At 39.6% G+C, this 16,168-nt stretch overlaps 1 pseudogene; it reads right to left on the bottom strand.

Moving 5' to 3' along the window:
- Positions 1 to 6,203: 6,203 nt before the first annotated feature.
- LOC148363974 (U2 spliceosomal RNA) lies at positions 6,204 to 6,323 on the bottom strand (annotated as a pseudogene).
- Positions 6,324 to 16,168: the final 9,845 nt, after the last annotated feature.

The raw sequence follows: 16,168 nt of genomic DNA, 5'->3' as shown, positions 1-16,168 counted from the left end.
CTGGTCCCCCTTGTGGAAAAGTGGGACCACTACCCCAGTCTGCCAGTCTAAAGGTACTGTCTCTGATGTCAAGGTGATGTTGCAGAGGTGTGTCACTTACATAATCCAGAGCCTTAATGAACTCCGGTTGAATCTCACCCACCCAGAGCGCTCCGCCAATTAGTATAATTTTAAGTTTATATTTACATGATAACAGATGAGGCTTTGCCTCACCTTCAATCACAAGAACAGCCACACACTTGAGCCCACAAATTTTAACTCATCTTTCACAGTAATAGCATATTGGTGGGTTGGATCCCTGAACCAGTAGGATCATATGGCCACCATTTTCTGTAGTGTCTTGGGCAAGTACAACCTGGTGGCATCCATCCCTCTCCAAGCCAATATATGTTTCCACCTAGTCTCGAACCAGGGACTTCTTGCATGATCGGCGATTGTGCTAACCACTGCACTATAGAAACAACATCATATTAGCAGTCATAAAACTCCAGACCAACACAAATGTCTGTCCTTCAGGAAAATGGCATACATGTAACATACACTCCTGATGTACGTAGGGACCTTCAACATACCTGCAGGGACTTGGCAACATGCATGTTGATGAATTTTGCTGGGGGGTTCTGGAGGGGAAATATGTTTTCAGGGAACGTGTGAGGTATCGCCTACTGCCGCCGCTCCAATCAGCAACATTTCACCTATCTTGTTCGGAAAGGTCACCATGTGGAAGCCAAGGGGAAAAAAGGAGATACAATTCATTTGAATAAGGACTTAGTTTTCCTCTGCTTGTACGCATTGTTGGAAATTCGAAATGTGTCACTGCATAGGTAGTCATTAGAGGATGTGTTTCCTTCTCCCATATAACCTTTTCATTGACAGTATTTTAATCATCACATAAGTATTCTAATAACGATTTACTTGTATACTTGTTAATGTATTCACTTGATGTCTCAATCTATTCATTCATTCGGTCGTTTTACAGTCTTGACATTGTTCTAAGTCAAACCTGGGCCAACTACGGCCCGCGGGGTACGTGCGGCCCGGCAGATTGTTTGATACATCTTTGTTCCAGTTCTACTTTTGTGTTTCTACTATAAAAATACTTCAGCAAAAATACTCCAAAAAGACTTCAAAAAATACTACAGTAATACTATCGAATTACTAAAGGAAAGGTCTAATTTAGTGCTTGAAAACAGGTACCGATCATATTCATTTTGTCTTTATTCTGAAAAAAAATAATACTATTAAATTACTACTACAGTAATACAATAAAAACAAGGAATTACTCCAGAAATACTCAAAAGTACTACATAAACACTACAAAATCCTAGTACCGAAATACTACAAAATACTACAGAAATAGTATGAAAATACTACATCATTACTACAAATTTAAATTACAGTAATACTACATAAATACTTCAAAATCACTACTACAAAAATACTACTGAACTACTACAAAAATACTGCAACCGAATTACTACAAAATTACTAGACTAATGCTACAAAAATACCACAAAAATAAATATAAATATTATACCTAATACATTGATTTACTTTAATTGTGAGCATTGCAAAACAACGTAAAGGATTTAATCCATTTAAAAACTAATATACAAAGAAATATAATATGTACATGTAGACGTTTGCAAATATTTTTTCATAAATGCAAATGAGAAAAATTGGTTAGGTCTCCAGGCTTGAACCCCTTGGCTGCATTTTTTTCAACTCCAACAAGTTGTTATTGTAATAAAAACCTCAACATAAAGCGCTTGTTTTTACACATGTATTCTTACATCCCGGATATTGATTAGAACACGCTGAAGAGAAAGCTCCTCCTACTTCATTTTATATCAGGGTTGTGAGATGGGTTAAAAAACAGCTCTTATCTCAAACTTTTATTATTACAGAATATTCTGGGCACAAATGAGCTACAATACAATGGTTTGCAGAATGTATGAAAAATGGCTCACAATTACCTTTGTACTGGAAGAGCAGGGCATGACAAAATCGAAACCTGAGGTAGAGAGGTAAAGGAAAATTCCCAATCTAGCTTATGTGAGCTGAAGTAGAATTTCCCTAATGCAATGAGTCTTTGACCAAACTAATTCTAAAAGGAACTGACATGACAAGGCTACAAAATAGGTAATGTATGCAGCAATATATTTCAATATTACAATAGTAACCAAAGATAATGTGAGGAGGTGGATCTAAATAACGGGAATGTACCGCAGCAGCACTATGAGCTATCTAATAGTAATGGTCGATTGGGACTTGATGAAGCATCATGTGTCTTCTCGCATTCTTTTTAACACGTCACCACAAACAACTCCTAATGAAGACGAGAACGCGGGGCTATCATAATCCCGGCAAGGCGGTTGTAATTACTCAGTAATCTGCTCTCGTACCTCTATGTTAGATAAAATAAAATAATACAAAGAGGATTTATCCATCTATCTATTTAACCTGGTCATATCCCTCGAGAGGGGTGACCGACAGAAAGACAAACACATACACAAAAACAAAGAAAATGAAAAAAGGGAAAACGTAGCAAAAAGCACACACAACAATTTTTTGGGACCATGGCCAGCCCAAACGACCAAACACCCAAACAAGTTAAGCACCTCTGCACCCATGTTGGTCATGCTTTCGTCCCTCCAGATGAAACGGGACACAAGGAAGAGGCCATGTCACTCAGGTCAGGGTGACACAACACACTCTTTTGTTCAACAGCAGGGCCCGACAGCTTTCACTGGTTTACCCCTGCCGCATCATACAGGTACCCTGCCCATTCCTTAGAATGCATCCAAACATCCCACTATCCTTTCACAACAGCTCTCCACTCAATACTATCACCAACAAGAGCTCTAGCCTCCACTAGATTTAGACCTCTTTCCTGCAGTGCATTCATAACACCATCAATCATCAATCTTCCTCTTGGTCTCCTTCCGTTGACTTCTGTTCTGTAGGTCCTCTTAAACATTTGCTCCTCATCCATCCTCTCCATGTGTCCAGACCAACCGAGTACTCTCTTATCCACACGCAAAATAAAGAATACTTGTCAAATAAATTTGATAAAACAGAGAAAGTGCTGCACAGCCATTTCTATTTATCTAGGCATACAGCTGCACGATTTGAAAACCGTGTTTGTGAAGTCGCGAAGCCATTTTAATTAAGAGCAAAACTTCACAGATATGCCTGTAAAAAAGACACGTGTCAAATTGAGGTCGCGGAAAAATAAATCAAGCCGAGTTTGAAAGGGACAGAGCTGAGGTGCCTCGGGTCTGCAGAGCGTCGGAACATCCACTACTTTCATTTTCAGTTCTCTGTTCCAATTTCCTGCGCCGCCACTTTGGTTTCTATTTCTTGTCCTCTTCCGATTTTGTGTAATTTGCTCACGCTACCTCTTTTGTGTCCGATTCCGCCTCTTCCTGATCCCACGGCGGATCACGTGGCGACGGCCTTCCGTCCCTTTTCGCCGCTATTCATCTATCAGGGCGAAATCAGAATAATGAAGGATTATTATTAGTCTTTTTTTTATGAATTCCAAGGTCTCGTTAGCGTAGCACGGTAAATCCAGATTCCTCGTTCCTAATGGCGTGTGAACATGGCGAGGCTTTTAGCATAAAACGATGAGCTTTGAGATAACGAGTGGATTGACTTAGTTTACGATGCTACGAGCGCCTGCGCGGGAATAAAGAAAAAAGCGCGGAGGAGAGAAAGACAGAGAGTAGGCTAATTCTGTCCTAATTCAAAGCCCGGGGCCTTCTTATCCGCTTTGCTCATGTGCGTACAGTATTGGAGTGTCTCTCCAATCTTGAGCACGAGCAGTACGGTCCCAGGCTATTTGCAAAGCTTCTGCATGCGCCGTGAAATCACAACCAAAAGATTGGAAAATAATTCGGCAGCAGGAGATACAACATAAATCGCTGGAATTTGCGTCGTGTTATTGGTGAACAGTGTTGGGGATAACGTTACATAACAGCATTTTTTTTCGGTAACATGATAATCTAACTAGATATGTTTCAAACGTTACAATGCAGTTATCTTTACTGAGTAAAAAGCGGTGCGTTACTTTGACTAAAGCGGTTTTACCCTCATCACCGTGTATTTTACGTCAGATTTTTTCCGAGCGTGTCACCATTCAAAATAGCAACTAACGTATACTAGTTAGATGATAATTACGAACAAAGTATTTACCAATGGGCCAAAAGACGTCTGAGTCTCTGTTGCAGCAACCAATTTGTGTCGTCCGCTAACATAATGGCTCTATGAGCCAGCTACTGGAAGTAGGAACCAGCTACCTACCAATTGAGAGCCGGTTATGGTTAGGGTAAGGGTTAGGTTTAGGGCTAGTGTTAAGGTTAGGGCTAGAATTAGGGTTACTTTTAATTTCCTCTTGTGATTGGTCAAAATGCAAATTTACAGGGATTGTGTGCTGTTGACTTTGAACTTCTTGAGCATAAAAGAGGTATAAAAAGGGCTAAATTGGTTTGAATTTTATCTTTTTTTTGTAGCTTCAAAAAAATTTCAATGTATGTTTTTTTTTTCCCGTGTTACGTTTAAGTGTTGATTTGGCTCTAAATTCCCCCTTTTTAAGTCTGCATGGAATAAACAACAACACAATATAAAGAGCCATTTTGGAGCCTTTAGTGAACCAGGTCGAAAAAGACAGTTTTCTAAAACAAGTTGGAATTATCATCTCTACAACGGACCATTAAAGTTTGGTTTGTCAACTGGACCATTTGTCTCAGGTTGTGAGAGTTAGATTTAATTTATTCAATTAAATTTATATGGTTTACGACTAATGGTTGTTGCATTACAGTATATTGTTTACTGTTTATTTTTGTTGCACATCAAGTGTAGGATAAATCGGTTGTTGGTGATGGGCAATAAATATTTCATGTTTGTATTACACAACTACCTTTTTCTTTTTCTTTGTTCAACTGATTCAAATACGGCTCAGAAAATTTCAAATTCTTTGACATACAACAACTTATTTTTAAAGTAAGGGAAATAGTTACTTTTCCTGGTAACTAGTTACTTTTACTATAGAGTAACCCAGTTGCTAACTCAGTAACCTTTTGGAAGAAGTTGTGAGTAACTATAACATTTTTTTAAGTAACTGTTGGTGAATGTCACAAACATGCAATCAGGTTGGGGTTTCTCTGTAGGTTCCTTCTCTATCTATCACTCTGTTGTCCCTCTTTATCTCTTCTCGCTCTCCTCTCTGCTCTCTCATATTTCTCTGGACTTTACTTTATTTGTGCAGGGTGACACATTTGCCAAGAATACAAACTCCCCATTTTTAAGCTGCAGACTCTGTCAAAAAGATGGAAGTTTGAAAGCCTCACCATTAGTCCCCCAAGATACTCCTTGTTCTTCTTGTTGGACTTCCTACACCGCCTATTAAACCTACTTATACCAGTCTCCCCACGACTATGACGGACAGAACCACGCCAGTCAACTGAAGCCATCTCGTGACGTCCACTGATGGACGGATTCACTCCCGTGAGGTGACAGCTTCAAACTTGCACATAAGGCATCCATAAGTGTGCATCCAGACAACAATGTTCCATTTCCGGGAAAATTACATTTTATTATCAAGATTCAAATCGCCCAAATGTTAGCTTGTAATAAAATGATTAGTTATTTGTCTATGTGTGATGATTCATGATTCATGCCTGAGTATTTTATTATTGGTCCCATTTTGTGTGTCTAGAGACGTTTGTTTTAGTAATGGTTCCTAGTGCTTTGTCTTTAAAAGAAGTCAAGTTGCAGGTTCCAATGACATGCTTCTGGTGGTTGATGACGTCATGAAGCATTTAGAAGCCAGCGGCAAGAGCTGCCTCGCTCTCTTTGCCGGGGCACCAGAACCACAAGTGCCATGCTCATGGCACGTGTGCTGAAAGACGTCTCAAAGACGTTCATGCTACGTGTGCTGAAATTTGTTACAACAGACAAGCTTTTTCCCAGCGCTTTTTTCTCTCAACCAAAGCTCACAGAACAACCACATCTCCCTCTCTTTAAAAAAGAGAGAGGGGGTTTTGGGGTTTTTAAGGGTTATTGATCTATCTTCGTAATTCATTATCCATTATCCGTTATCGGTCAGTTCATTATACGCTACAAAGCCTAGGAGCCGGGACACTTACTCTCAGCCAAAAGGCTAAGCTAAGGTCCTAGCCCTATAGCCTTGTTGCGATCATTGCGAATGCACCGTTCCCGGAGGTACTGCAATACCTGGCCGATGCGTGGAGTGGACAGAGCAAGCTCTTATTCCATCTCCGGATTGCAAAAATCAAAGATCATGGCAAAGGCCAAGCTAAGGACTGACGAGAGAACTCCGGAAGACTGGAGACACTGTGTCTTCCTTTTCTCCCACAAGGTATTGGTAACATTATTAAAAATACCTAACTGCCAATTTTGGTGCTGGGGACGAAAAATGTAAACACGCTATAAGAAATATCTGCTTATTTCATCAGCTATTTTGACTTTGAACAAGAAACGTTTCGAAACACTCCAGAAAACCCTTCTTGTCCAATTTCCTCTTGTTGAATTGTTTGATTATAAATATTTGATTACTTGTCTTTGAAATTAACTTGTATTTTAAACTAGTAATTCTTTGTCAAAATGAATGAACCGCGAATTGATCAATACTTGAACAAAATAAAATCAAATGTTTAGGTATTTGTGAAACAGATTGTTAAATTTTTTAGTGGACCTCTGGCTTCCTCATCTGTATAATCTGGATAACTGCAATATGACACTCTAAAAAGTATTTCCTTAAATTAAGTTCAATAAAAACTTACATTTGGTCACTCACTTCTGACTTCAAGTTTCCTCCTTCCAGCTGATTTCCCTCTTCACCAATCTGCCTTGTCACTACTACAAGGAAAGCACAAATACAAGCATTCTCTTCTCAGCCTTTTGTCATTCCAGTGAAGGAGCACCACAGAACAGATTATTATTCTGCGCACCCTATTTGAGAAGTTTCAACAACACCAGAGACACCTCTTTATGTTGATTTCAAGAAGACGTTTGACAGAGTATGGAATGCTGCTTCATGGATCACCATGCATAAGTACAGCATGGGCCAGAAACTAGTTCAGACCATTGAACAACTGCATGCCAATGCCTACAGTGCAGTACTGAAAAATGGTACCAGTGGAGCATGGTTTCGAACCACAGTCGGTGTGAGACAAGACTGCATTCTCTCTCCAACTTGATTCAACATCTTCCTGTAGGGGATCATGTTCGAAGTTTTGGAGCAACCTGAAGGTAAAGTCAGTATTGGAGGACACAACATCAATTCTGAAACTTCCATTCTGCTGATGATATTGCTGGATTGGCAGAAGACGAACAGGAACTCAGAGATTTGGTCAATTGCCTGGGCAAAGTATCAAGCCAGTATTGGATGGAAATCAGCACAGAAAAAAAACAAAAGTAGTGCCCAAGGAATCACCACAAACATCACCAACAAATGCAGATAGCTAAAACAGGTCAAAGAGGTTGTGGCAGGTGAGAGGAGTCCTTTATAATGTTGTTAGCTCTGCTGCGGTATTACAAGCCGACAATGTTCTTTGGACTGAGCATAGAGCAGACAAAAATTTTCTTGGAAATGTTGATGACTCTATGTACGGCATGTGTAGTATAGGAACATATATAAAAAATATTTTTTAAAGACCCATACCATATATTTCAAACAAAATTAGGCCAAATCTTTAACTCATCAGTCCACAGAATTTCTCCAAAAGTATTGATGATACTCAAGATGCTTTTTGGCAAATGTGAGACGACTCTTTGTGTTATAATTTGTGCCAGCAGGTTTTTATTTGACTGGGAGATTCCCATGGATGCCATTTTTGACCAGTGTCTTTCTTGTATGGGAGTCGTGAACACTGATCTTATCTTAGGCCAGTTATTTTGTAACGTCCTGGATGAGTTGTTGCCGCACTCTTGGAGTAATCTTATTTGGCCGGCCACTTGTGGGAAGGTCTGCCACTGTTCCCAGTTTTCTCCATTTGTGAATAATGGCTCTGTCAGTGGTTCGGTGGAGCGCCACTGCCTTAGAAATGGCTTTGTGACCTTTTGTGGACTATTGGGTTCAGGGGGCATTTACTCTGTCACATGTTTTGCCATAACAAATTGAAACACAATTAAAAACTGCATTTTTTTATTTCGTTGGGTTGACTCAGGTGTGATATTGACAACCCTTTGATAATCTGAAACCTTTGTGATTCGTTTGCAAAAAACACAGATTTCAGGAAAGGGGCAAATAATTTTCCAAACCACTAGAGTAGAACCTGATAAATATTTTAGAAATGCATATTAAAATGGTATTCCTTTGCACTAAACAGTAATTACAAAGTGGTTCTCATTTAACGGGTTGGCGACGTCTGTTATAGGAATTCCAGGGACCCTGTGAGCTGTTGACTAGCTAGCCAGCTACATCACAAGTTTCTAAAAAATCAAAAAGCCAAGTTAAAAAAATGTCATAAAATAATTATCAAGCATCATGTCCTCTTGTCAACCTCGGCAACGGGTCGTGTGACAAGCGCCGTGTCTGGGGGACTTGTGAGTCAGCATCCAGTCACCGCTTCTGAGCTCCATGTCCAAAGTCAGACAGTCACGTTATGTCTTTTTTTTTACGTTCTTGTCCTTGTTTCTCTCGTTTCCGTCACTTTTTCTCTGTCCCCCTCACTTTCATCTCCTTCTCAGTCTTCTCCCTATGTCACGAGCAAGGCCGGGACGCTCTGAGGCCCGTGGCCGAGCTGTCACTAGCATTTACGTTAACCTTTGCTTGACGATGACATGCAATAGTTAAGCCAGCAGCGGCGCCTCGCTGTCGTTAATCCTCCGCTAGCACTTTGTCGCTCTCTTATTTTGTTTTATATATATTCATCTTTGACCCAGGCAGGCCAGACTCCCTCCACAAGGCGTCTTGCCAACACTGGACAACAGCAACTCAGCCCTTCCTCCAAAAGTTTTTTTTTCCCTTTTCACTCTTCCAGTCATATTTTTTCTGATGAATGTCCTCAAAATCCTTTCTACCTACCAACTTAAATTTCCATCTTTTCTCTTTAACCCTGAAGCGAGCCACAAACATTTTGTGTCTTTCATGTTTAAAGCACATTTATGTTACCTTTTTTAATGCGAATTGTTATTTGGGATTATTAAATGGGGCAGCAGGGCAGTGCAGTGGTTAACGCGTGTGGATGGATTTTGTGCAGATGTAAAAAAGGACTTTTGGTGAGTGAACAGCGGCTATGCATGTCAGGTTGATTGGCGGGTCCGGATTGTCCCTGTGTGCCCTGCAACTGGCTGTCAACCAGTTCAGGGTGTCCTCTGCCCACTGCCCAAAGACAGATGAGATGGGCTCCAGCACCCAGTGACCCTACTGAGGATAAGCATTGCAGATAGTGGATGGATGGATCGATTATTTAATGAACAGTTACCACCCCTAAAACATCTTTCAATGTTCTTATTTTCTAAAGAACCCATTTCTATTTATTAATGGATCCTGTTGAACCTGCCCAGATATTCATTGGACAGTACTGGTAGTCATGTTGATAAGTAAAGCCCTCTGGCCCTGCAGTCACAAACCCTGCAAAACGTCTGAACCTCAACTTGCCTTTGATTCCTTGGCCTAAAATCGTCATATTCCGGTCAATGAAAAGCCTTAGACAGTTTTGTTGTTATTAATACAATGTCTAGAGCGTGTACATATTTAGTTTCATTTGAATACATTCATCAAAATTGATTTTTAGCCCATTATGTCAATTTTTCCATATGGCATTATTGAGCATGGTGGTAGTCAAAATGTGCGAAGTGGAGAATAGATGAGGGGAATGCTTTTGAGATGTGATTTGAATTGTTCGGATCTGAATGTGGAAAGTGCAAATAAGATTGGTACTTTAGTATGTTAATTTATGTTTGACTGCTTGCGTTTCAGAAGGCCACTAACAGAGACAGGTCATCGATTCAATGTGCAGGATGTAATTTCTGCAAACCAAAATGACGAATAGACATCAATGAGATTGATGAGAATGCATTTTTTGTTGTCGTTATGTCTTTTTCGTATGTATATTAATTGATTCTGCTCTGATTGGGTGAACGAAATAACAAAGAGAGGACAAACAACCTCTGGTAATGGGAGTGTGACACCCTCCAAAAAGCCATGTGCACGACCCGAGTCATGTTGACATCTCTCATTGGATGTCCGCAAAGACATCAAAATGGCACATTTCCCACTGAAAACAAATAATGGAAGCTGCAGGCATTGTGATAAAGGGTACACCAGCCTGCAGTGTAGCAAATGCAATGTTCGCCTTTGCCTCACAGAGAGAAATAGCTGTATCACTTTAAACAAGTGAAGTAAAAGATGAGGCGGCCAGAACATACCCGAACAAGGGGACTAGGAAACAGTTTTACACTTTACTTAGATTTGTTTTGATCATTCATAAAAATAAATAAATAAATAAATAAAATGATGTGTGGTTAATATTTATGTATACATTAAACTGTTATGGGGCCAAGTAAGCAATTAACCCTGCAAATAAACACTTAAATGTTCTTTATATTTGTGCAATTTGAGTATAGGTACATAAATCATGCTCACCTCAAAGCCCCAAGATTGTATTGTCAACCAATTTTAAATTTACGAGTTCGTACATTTAAAAAATTACACAGACAAATATGTATGGTGACTTTGCTGTTGTGTCATTTGGTTTTGTAAGTCATCAAAAGTACCATATTTTCAGGATTATAAATCGCTCCACAGTATAAATTGCACGAGGCCAAAACATGCAGGATTAAGACAGAAAAAATCATATGTAAGTTGCACCCTGAGTATAGGTCCCATTTTTGGGGATATGTATTTGATAAAATCCGGCACCAAAAACAAATCTCGAAAGGCAATTTAAATGAAAATAAAATACTGAACAACAGGCTGAATAAGTGTAAGATATACTTACATTACACATACGTGCACATATTAGAGATGCTCGAATACTTCAGTAACAACATAACATATAAAGAGTTATCGAGAACTTTAGCAATGAGAACATGCATCAAATCAACAAAGTCCGTCCAATTAACAATAAATTAATTTAAAAAAAAATACATAAAAGTGATCAAGGTAAATTCAAGTACTTGAAAGAAAAACAAAATAATAACAGTATAAATCAAATAAATATATTGAACACAAGTAGCACATTTAAAGCCCGAGTACTTTTTTAAACTGGCTCTGCAGGTAGAACATCAAGCTTGCCTAGGGGTGGGGACTCCAAAATGTAGAACGAGCCATATTGGACATAAAAGAACAAAAAACAAATTTGTAAGAATGAAACATAAAAGCCTTATTTAAGCCTTTTAATGAATGCAAGACATGCTGTACAGACGCTGCCCTACCTACAAACGAGATGGGTTTCGGACGATCGGTCGTAAGTTGAATTTTTTCGTAAGTTGCTTTAGTGCTATATTTTGTATGTTTAAGGTTTATATAAATATGTTTATGGCTTGTATAGGTAACCTGTATTGTTTTGAAAATGAAAAATAAACGTTTAATAAAATAATATGCTCTATAATGGTACAAAGCAGGCGTAATGATAGAGCATAGTACTGAAAAACAAAGCTACACATTAGGCATTGACATTCTGTGGTCTGTGAAGCCCTTTGAGACTCCTTGTGATTAAGGGCGTCTCAAATAAACATGACTTGACTTGACTTGAATCCAAAGAAATCTTCTTACTTGGTGTCATTTTACCGGTAAACAACTCGTCCACCTTGGAACAATAATCCACTTCCTCCTTCCGCTTTGAAAAATGTCCTTCCCACAACAGGGCAAAGTTGAAATGATCAAAGCAGGCCTAGATTGCCCTTTTGAGGTTTAGTATGAAAATAACACGTAAAATGATGTATGTACGAGTGATTAAAAAGATAAAACTTAATGACATATTAAAGTGTAAATAGTTTCACATATAAGTCCCACCGGGATACAAGTCACACCCCAGGCCAAACTATGAAAAAAACTGTGATTTGTAGTCCAGAAAGTATGGTAATTATCTATCCGGGTAAAATATTTAGTTTGGCTGATATTAGACTGTTAAATACCATTTTTAAATGTTCAAACTGTATCCGAATACATGTTTCAAGAAGGCAAATTGTCAATGCAAATGTTAATTAATGCAACATAATGAACTTTTAATCTTCTTTTTAGGCTTCAGTTTTAAAACACAAAATACGCACCGAATATTTCCCACCTTTGTATTGCTTGCTAGAATGCCGTCTCGCTGCTGAATTTAAAATCATAACGCGTCTTTTGAAGTCGGATGATTAGTTTGCAAGTTTGTTTCTTTCATGTCTTTTGTTTTACAAAATCTCATCAAGGCTTCAGAGCAGAACCCAAATACAAATATTTGCTGTTATTTTCAAATGGGTTGGCACTGATTAAATAAAGCAGATGTCTCAAATTCGTGGCCTGGGATCCATTTGCAGATAATAGTTTGGCTCCCGCCTTGATATGGACGTTAAAGGGACACTGTTTATTATTTGACCACTAGAAGTTGTAGTATTCTGTCTTGCAAACAAAAACGATATCACAATGCAGTGATCGTATAATGGATTTTGAACAACAATTGCCTGCAAAATACAAATAGAAGACAATCACATTTACCTAATGTCTCTGAACTGCGCAAATGCACTGCCCAACATGCACCCACGTAAGCAGCCTCACAAAACTTCAGGCTTGCGCCAATTCAACAAAATGAGTGCTACATGGAGAAATAAAATACAGACAAAAAGAAAAGCTTTTACATGCAAGACAGTGTGACAAACATGCAATGGTAGAAGTCAAGTCAAGTCATTTTTATTTGTATAGCCCTTAATCACAAAGAGTCTCAAAGGGCTGCACAGGTTATTACACAGACTATTTTTCAGACTATTATTACATCATCCCCTGATCTGGACCCAACATGAGGGCAAGGAAAAACTCAAAAACCTCAACATGAGGAAAATGAAGAAACCTTGAGAAGGGACCGCACATGTGGCATCCCCCTTTCAGGATGACCAGACAGCAAAGGATGTTGCAATCACAAATAATACAGAGATATTGTCCACGAAAAGTATAGGTTATTCATATGCTATAGAGTAGAAGTGTGTTTTAAGCTTAGATTTAAACATTTCCACTGAGGTTGCAGATCGGATCTCAGGGGGGAGAGCATTCCACAGCACCGGTGCCCAGATGGAGAACTCTCTCGAACCAGCGGAACACTTCTTGGCTCTTGTGATCACCAGAAGACCGGCGCTCTCAGAACAGAGTTCAGTACAATCTGCAAAACTGATGTGGACGCTATTACAATGCGTGCATGTCAAGTCAAGACAAGTCATGATTATTTGTATAGAGTTTTATCACAAAGAGTCTCAAAGGCCTGCACAGACCACAGATAATTGCAAACCCCAGACTATTATTACACCATCCTCTGATCTAAAACCTACATGAGGGCAAGGAAAAACTCAAACATGAGGAAAATGAATGAACCTTGAGAAGTGACCGCACCCTTCCAGGATGACCAGGCTGCAATGGATGTTGCAATAACAAATAATATACAGATATTGTCAACATAAAATATAGGTTATTCACTCTTGAGTCAGTGATATAAATTATGATGGGCACGATTTGTCTATAGGCCCTTTATGTGTATTTGAATATGTATGTATGTATGTACACCTACCGGAGCCATATCCACATGGTGGGGGGTGGCTGAAGTCAAGAACACACTCACATTTTCTCTTCTTTCTTGGAGATTGATACAGAGGAGGGGAAACCAAATTGTCGCAAAACCTGTCATTGGGAATAATTACGTGACCAAAACCCTTAATTCCAACACCCAATGCCTAGCAGGGAGGCAACTGGTACCAATTTTGTAAGTCTTAGGTATGACTCGGCCTAGGCTCAAACCAGCAAACAAGCTGGTTGAAATGTGAATATACTTTTAAATCAAATTGTAATCCTGTAATTTCATAATGTGGTCACAGTGATGGTCACCCCACCATGTTGTGATTTGTCACCCTCTCACCTACAGCAAGGTTAAATGTATTACCCCATGTTACCTTGTACTAGTTTTTTTTCTCCCAAGCAGCCCAGAACCTTTTTCACTTGTCATTGCTGCTCTGCGTCACCAGAAAACAATCCTGAGAGCCATGTCATAACACATCTGCTCCTCAGACCAAATAAATGTCTCTTTACTAATATCAAGAAAAAGCACATTTTTGGAGGGCTTGCAAAAGTTGCAATGACAGAGGTCGATCGCTTTTTCACTCGTCAATGGAAGTCATGTGGAACCAAGGGCAAGGCTTGGTCTTATCAGCATGACCTTTGTTGTAATATTAAAATGTGTCACTGCATATATTGTCATTACTGTATGATTTTGTGTCATCATAACCTCTTTATTATTTCAGGCATCCATCCCTCCATTTTCTTCCACTTATCCGGGTTTGGGTTGCAGGGGCAGCAGACTCGACTGGGAAACCCAGACCTCCCTATCACCAGCCATTTTATTCAGACCATTTGATGAGATCCTGAGGCGTTCCTAGGCAGGTGTCCTGGGTCGTCTTAGTAGGACATGCACAGACGACTCCCAAGGAAGGTGTCCGGGAGACATCCTCATCAATTGCCCGAGCCACCCCAACTGGCTCCTCTCAATGCGGAGGAGTAGCAGCTCTATACTGAGTCCCGGATGACGGAGCTTCTCACCATCTCTAAGGGAGAGCTTGGCCACCTTGGAGAGGAAACTCATTTCAGCCACTTGTATACGGAATCGTGTTCTTTCCGTCATAACCCACAGTTCATAACCATAGGATAGGGTCGGAACATATATTAACCGGTACATCGAGAGTTTTGCCTTTCCTCTCAGCTCCTTCACCACGACGGACCGGTACAGGGTCAGAATGACAGCAAACGCTGCAACGATCCGTCTGTCAATCTCTCTTTCCATGAGCAAACTCCACACACACTGTTAATTATATTTTGTGCATAAATAACTATCAAAAATTAAAAGAATTGTATGTCAGCTTGGTTTCTCTACTTCTCCCATAGTTGCGCTGCTTCCAGAGTTGTGCTTTCCTACTTAACCGTTTGACCAATCACATTTCAGCCATTACTTGTTCCTAGGGTCAGAAATCTGCCACAAGACCTCCATAATCATTTCGACAGACCCTAAGGAAAATATCACTGTCGATAAAACTGTTCTTTCAGCCAATCAGATTTCAAGTTGGCTAACCAAAAGCCATCTAGCAGGCATAAGGAAACGTCAGCCGTTTCAGAAACTGTGATAGGTTAGGGGGCGGTAACACAAGTATTACAACAAAAAAAAAGTAAAGGAAAATATCTCTGTGTCCACTGCTTCTGTCTATCAGACATTTTGACGAATCAATATGGTTGTGTGCACGGACGCAGAGGCTCTTGGCTCTCCCATTTTTTTTTTTTTCATGTACCTACTATATGTTTGTCTTTAGACTCGATCCACGCGTACAGCCAACAGGAGCTTGTCACCGTCGGTTACCGACATTGATACAACATCCCCAACAAATTCGAGAGAACATTAGCTGTTTAGCAGAATGCCAGCGGGTCCAGTAAGCGACTGAGGCTGCGTTCAAAAAGGAAGCAAAAGCAAGTCATCATTGACAATCTGCATGGCAGAGTAAATGAAATCTTCTTGAGAGGGGGTTTCAAACAAGCGAAGCGCAAGAGAAAAATGAGCTGCAGGTTGAAATATGTCCACTTGATGTTGCCAAAGCTAGGTGCCTCTCACAAACGCTGTACTTGTTTTTCTCTCACTGTTTATCTCTTTTACTCTCTCTCTCCCTCTCTCACTCTCTCTCTCTCTCTCTTTCTATCTTTTTATCTTTATTTGTTTCTCTTTTTCTCTTTCTCTCTGTGTCTTTTTACTTCTTTTGCTCTCTCTTTTTTCCTTTTATCTCTCTTTTCTCTCTCTCTCTCTCTCTCTCTCTCTCTCTCTCTCTCTCTCTCTCTATATATATATATATATATATATATATATATATATATATATTTTTATCTTTATTTGTTTCTCTTTGTCTCTTTCTCTCTGTGTCTTTTTACTTCTTTTGCTCTCTCTTTTTTCCTTTTATCTCTCTCTCTCTCTCTCTCTCT

The sequence above is a fragment of the Urocampus carinirostris genome, chromosome 6 (genome assembly GCF_059441175.1).
Source record: "Urocampus carinirostris isolate Australia breed hairy pipefish chromosome 6, RoL_Ucar_1.0, whole genome shotgun sequence".
NCBI classification, from domain to species: domain Eukaryota; kingdom Metazoa; phylum Chordata; class Actinopteri; order Syngnathiformes; family Syngnathidae; genus Urocampus; species Urocampus carinirostris.
Note: the sequence above shows the minus strand (reverse complement) of the source record. Positions and strands in the feature narration are given on the sequence as shown.